The 5,847-nt window shown below is 36.9% G+C and overlaps 1 pseudogene; it reads right to left on the minus strand.

Annotated features, from left to right (window-relative positions):
* The window catches only part of LOC101591587, an 8,573-nt pseudogene extending 7,422 nt beyond the window's left edge, over positions 1-1,151 (minus strand).
* Between the last annotated feature and the right edge of the window lie 4,696 nt (positions 1,152-5,847).

The raw sequence follows: 5,847 nt of genomic DNA on the forward strand, positions 1-5,847 counted from the left end.
GGTGGGAGAGGGTCCGGCCCACGTTGCGCCTGGGCTGGGAGTGTTCCAGCTGGCGCAGGGTAGCAGGAAGCTTTCCACACACTCACCGGTCCTGGGCTAGGACTGGGAGACATTGTATTTTAGAACTACCTGTCTAGCATCAGCTTGGGACAGGATGGAACCGGCAGCCTCCAGTGGCTTTACTACCTCAATACTCGCTGGACTCTGGAGAGCAAAGGCCATGGAGGAGTTAAGTGGTGACACAATGAAACTTGGACTATTTTTGATTGTGATTTGTTTGCTCAAGTGAACAGCCTGTGTACTCATTGTAAACCCCAAGAACATATCAAAATTACATATTCATTTGTATTTTAAGCTATTGATAATGCTTCTTTTCCCCACATTTGGGAAACCAATTACTGCCACCTGGATAGGCTTACCCTAAGTCTCCTGAAAACCACCAAGAAGTTTACACAGACCCTCTTTGCCAAAGCAAACACTACTTTTCAGTGAAACAGCTTTCTTTTCTACCTTCACCTTGCTTATTCTCCCTTTACCCTTCAGATTATTTGAGACTTTGAACACTACTCTTGGCAATTCTTTTGTCAAATAATTTAGCCAATTCTTCAAATTCTTCTTTGGTATTAGACCTGATTTATTTAATGACTACCAGCTTTTTATGTCCACTCTTGACAATCACCTCTTGTACCTGAGGACATCTCAACCAAGAGGATCTCTGGCATCTAATACCTCTTGTAAAATATTTGAGGCCTCAATCACCTTTTTAAGTTCCTGACTTTGGATTCTGTTTGGTCAACCTGGCTCTCTTAGCTTTGCTTCATCTAAATTCCTCCACAGATTCAGTGTTAGATGGCTCATCAGCAAGGTCAGTTTCAAGTTTTCATTTCTTGTCTTGTTTCTTCTGCCTATCAAATTTCTGTTGCTGTTTTAGTTCTTCAAGGTGCTGTTTTCTTAGCTCAGCTTCTCAAAGAAGTGTCTCCTTAAAAGGAGCACTATTAGGAATTCCTGGGTCTTTCCTAGACTTTTTGTGACTCCATTTTTTGGCCTCCTTCCTCATTTTTGATGTTGCTCTCGAAACTTTTTTTATGGATTTTATACCATTTATGGCAAGTCATATATTTAATTGCTTACTTTAACTTCACCTGTTTCATGCCACCTGGGGAAACAGCAAGCTGCACAGCAGCAGGAACAAGGTGACTCCTATAATGAGATGTTTAAATAACCAATGGCTTCTCTTCAACTAGAGATGAGTGCATACATAAATGAAAAAATCATGGGGTTGCTGTGCTATCTCCAAAGTCATCAGATGGAGCGTGTAACATTAGATGTTGGATTACTTCACTCAAAAAAAAAAAGTAGCTATTGCTGTAAAGTGTCATTGGCCATATTTATTATATAAATTATTTCCTAAATCAAATAACAATAGTTATTATGTTTTAGTTTCTCATTCACTTCCATAAAACTAAACCAAGTTCTTCCAACAGAATTCTTTTTCTGGGAGTAAGTAGTGTCTTCTTACTGCTTCTCCATTCTAGTCTGTTCATTTATTATTTATTAGGTATAAAATTTAGCTGGGCAACATGTGCCAAAATGTTCAATTAATTTGCATGAGTATAGGCTCTTTTATGACTTTATTCCTTCTGAGAAAATTATAGGAAGCAAAAAAAAAAAAACCTTCCTTAGAAATGAAGTAGCTGACACATCACATTTTACTGAAGCTGTAAAGCCTTCAAAGTAGATGACTTATAATTTTCACCCTCAACAGTAGTATCTCTGGATGCTGCTTGACTTGGAAAGGATGATTAACAGAGCAGATACTCATGTTTAATGACAGCATGTTACTTTTGCACTCCAAAATAAATTCATGTTCTCTAGCAAGAAGAAATAATACAGTGAGTTTTTTAAGTTATTGTGTTTTTTTAAATTATTTCTTGTCAGTATAAGCCTAAAAGCTCATATTATTAGTAAATATTTCATAATAAATTTCTATGTATAAAACTAGCAAATTATCATAAGCTTATATTTTCCACTGAGCCTATGACAATATTAAAGAAAGGATTCTGCATTATCTTCTACATGTATACAAAAGAAAATCTTAGGCAAGTAAAAACCAAAGTTCAATATATGTAATTACATTTTATTCTAAAGGATGTTTTGTAAGTTATAGTTTAAAAGGAGAAATATAGGAAAATAATTAAAACTGCATCAGTGAGGCCGACGAGATAGCTCAGTGGTCTAAAGCACCTGCTTGGGCAAGCTTAGACAAAAGCGCAGGGACCACGGTTCGATCCCTGGCACCACATGCCAAGCTAGTTCCGCATCCAGGGTGGGCTGAGCTGCCCCCCCAAAAAAGAAAAAAAGAACTTCACCAGTTGTGTTAATTTGTAACCCCTGAAATACTATCAGTGCTGAGAACTGATATTCTCTTATAGAACATGGACCATGATTAATAGGACAAATTATGCTAATGATAATGCTTAAATTGGCTCTATTGACCTCAGGAAAAAAACATTTAATGACAATGTTTTGCAAATGAGGCTGCTCTGATCAGCATTAGTGCAATGGCAAGCAGAAACACCAACATGACATCCAGGATTTGCAGGGAAATTTATGTCAACAGGCACTGGTCAGGTTCATTCCCAGAATATCAGGCTTCAATTTCTGGTGATCTAGGGCTTAAATTGGAGGACCAAGCAGGAAGCACAGAAGCAGAATGGCTTGTTAACTGAGAATTGGTTTATACAATGGCTATCATAGTGACTAACTGGGCATCACTGTGACCAGCCTTTTCTAAGAGACAAATGCAACCAGAACTGGAGCAGGAACTATTACCTGGGCAACTAAGAAAGTGAAATACACTGGCTGTCAGGGGTGGTGGTGGTGTGATATTTTTAGTCATAAAATTGAAAGTATACTGCACAGAAAAATAGTCTTATGTTAAATTTCAGCAAAACTAAGAACCTATACTCTGAAAGATAAGGGGAATATCGCAGAGAGCACAAAAAAAGACATTACAGAATAATTATAGAGCTGAAAATGTAAACCAGGATGAGATGCTAATATTCATCAGGATGTCTACAGCAAAATGACAGACTACACAAGCATTGATGAGGATGTGGGACAACTGAGGTTCTCTTATATTGTTGGCAGGAGTGTACCAAGATAGTAGAAGTACAAGATATGTGCAGTAAGTAAATGTAATGTTTATTAAAGATATCCAACAAGAGCCCCTCTGTAACTTGGGTGTCATATAAGAAAGAAGAGTTGTAGCGATCCTAAGATCTGGTCCAGGACATCTAAGTTTGGGATTCCCTTGACTAAGAGAGACTGTGGAAAAGCATATTTAAAAGAAAATGTCAGAAGTCTGATAATAAACAGGTTTCAGATTGGTCTGAGAAATGCACTGAGCATCTTGAGAACACAGTTTTATGGATAAGTCTACAGTCCATTTCAAATATTATATTGCTGATATAAGAATGAGATTCCTCGGATTCTTTTTACAAGTGTTATGTAAAACCATAGTACAGAATAGGATTTCCACAAAAACGAAACAGAAGAACTAATCTCTGGATCATTCCAACATCTAGAGATGAAAAGCCTGAAAATAAAACTGAAAAGCAAAAGCCAAGAAATGACAGTGTCCTAGAAGCCAGTAAGCAGCATCACTCAAGGAAAAATGATATCTGTCAAAGGTGCTAAAAGAACAAATATGATGATGTTTGCAAATCAAGAATATGCAAGGATCTTGCCAGTGACTTCCCTCCCTAGAGAAAGAGATTGGTGTGGAACGGTGGCAAAAAACTAAAGAAAAAATCTATAGTTTCCAGATACCATTAGAGATGGAGGGGGAGGTATACAGAATGCAGAGGGTCTCCTGCAGGCCAAGATAAATACAAATGCCACAAGTGTAGTTTACTAGTGGTTTTTATGGTTTGGTATTACTTGTGAACCCTAAGAAATAACAGTATATAAGCTTCCAAAAAATGAAAAAGAAAACTAAAAAGTAAAGACTGAGCCAATATTCTTAAATATGTGAGAGAGATGAATGTAAAACATAACAATAGGGATTCTTCAATATTTTCTAGGAAATTAGTCTTCAATTAATACGTGGAATATATCCTATTATTTGGGTGTATGTGTAGATCTGAATATGTGGCTATTACACATGGGTGTTTATTTTTATTGCATCTTTTTATTTCCTTGAAATAGGAAATTAGGCATTAATTTAGAGTGACAGAGGAAATGATTGATGTTAAGGTAGACAAAAAAAGTTATGTTTGTATAGGAGAGTTTGCCATTGAACAGACTCAGGAAATACAAACTGGTGATAGTGGACCTGAAGTGTATGCTCCTGGGTGTCATAATCAGCGTGATACACACTTCTCTCCAGCCACATTCAGATGCATGCATGCAGATGTGAAGTGATCATAGAGCAGAATTTAACCTGTTTGTCTTGTGAAATTACTTTGATACTAAAAAGCTGTGAGGGTTGGTTTCAGGGCAGTGGAAATTTCATGGGTTAAGGAAGGAGAGTCATGAATAGTGAGGGAAAGCAGATCACTAAAGTGGCAATGTAGCAAATGATGTGTCTGGGACGCAATACAGGAAGTACTTTCAAACCTGAGAGACTAGATGGAATGCACGGAGGAGGAAGCATGGGTAATGATGGTATGTTTACACTGAAGCTTGAGAGGGCCTGTAAGGACTTGGGAGGACACATCTGTGACAGGAACTTGGGAGTGAATTGACAAATTGGACTGAGGCTGGAGATCTTACAGAAGTTTTTAGAAATCTGAGGTCAAAATGTTTTTAAAATAATTTTTCTGTGTATGGCAATAATAATTAGCACTAGGACAGTATTAAAAATTGGAGGATACAACACCTACAAACAGAGACAGTGGAAAATTGGTCCACAGTTGAAGAAGAGTGGATCAACATAATACTTAGGAGTAGGGTTTTGTCTATGGTTAGATATATGTGTGCACATGTGTGCATTCTTGTGTTTGAAAGTCTGTCTGTAAGTGGGAGATTCTATGGGGTAAAATACTACAGATAGAGCAATAGGGTGCTGCCTGTAATCCCAGGATGTGAGTAGGCTGAGGCAGATGGATCACAGGTTCAAGCCCAGCTTTGGAAACTTAGTGTGAAGGCCTGGGTGTATATTTTACACAGGCAGGGTGAGAATATTGCAGACAAAAAATGGAACCCCAGCATGGAAGAGGCTCAAGAAGGGGGACAGCTGCAAGTCTGAGGCTAGCCTGGAGTATATAGTGAGTTCTAGACCAGGCAGAACTACATAAGGATACCTTTTCTCAAAAAATGAAGAAAATCTGTGCTTATGAATTCATATCCTAATATAATTAAAAAGTCATTATACAAAGAAACCATTGTTCAAAATGCTCATTTTAATTTGTATCTACTATTCATTTCATATGGTATTAGAAATCAAACCTAGGCTTTATTAAGATGGATATCTTAATAATTTTCTGCCTGATGGGCTTTAAATATGTGGGCAACATGTAATTTATCCTAAAATCTGGGAAAATAATTGACAGAAACTGAAATTGCTGAAATGGTACCTATTCAGCCTAAACTTTGATATAATAATCAATTTGAAGGAGGTTTTATACATAGTTTGTTAATTTTTAACAAATAGGGTCTTAAATCTAGTTTTAAAAACCTGTTTGTGACCAGGATTCCAGTGTTTGAGGTTCATTTGTAAAACTAACAATAACAAGAATTTTAACAGATATAGAACAATAGAAACTTTCATAGTAAGAGGAAAATGCACATAGGCAAATTCACTTTACAAAACAGATATTAAACAGAATTATCAAAAATTCATAT

The sequence above is a fragment of the Octodon degus genome, unplaced genomic scaffold (assembly GCF_000260255.1).
Source record: "Octodon degus isolate 3935 unplaced genomic scaffold, OctDeg1.0 scaffold00145, whole genome shotgun sequence".
Lineage (NCBI taxonomy): Eukaryota > Metazoa > Chordata > Mammalia > Rodentia > Octodontidae > Octodon > Octodon degus.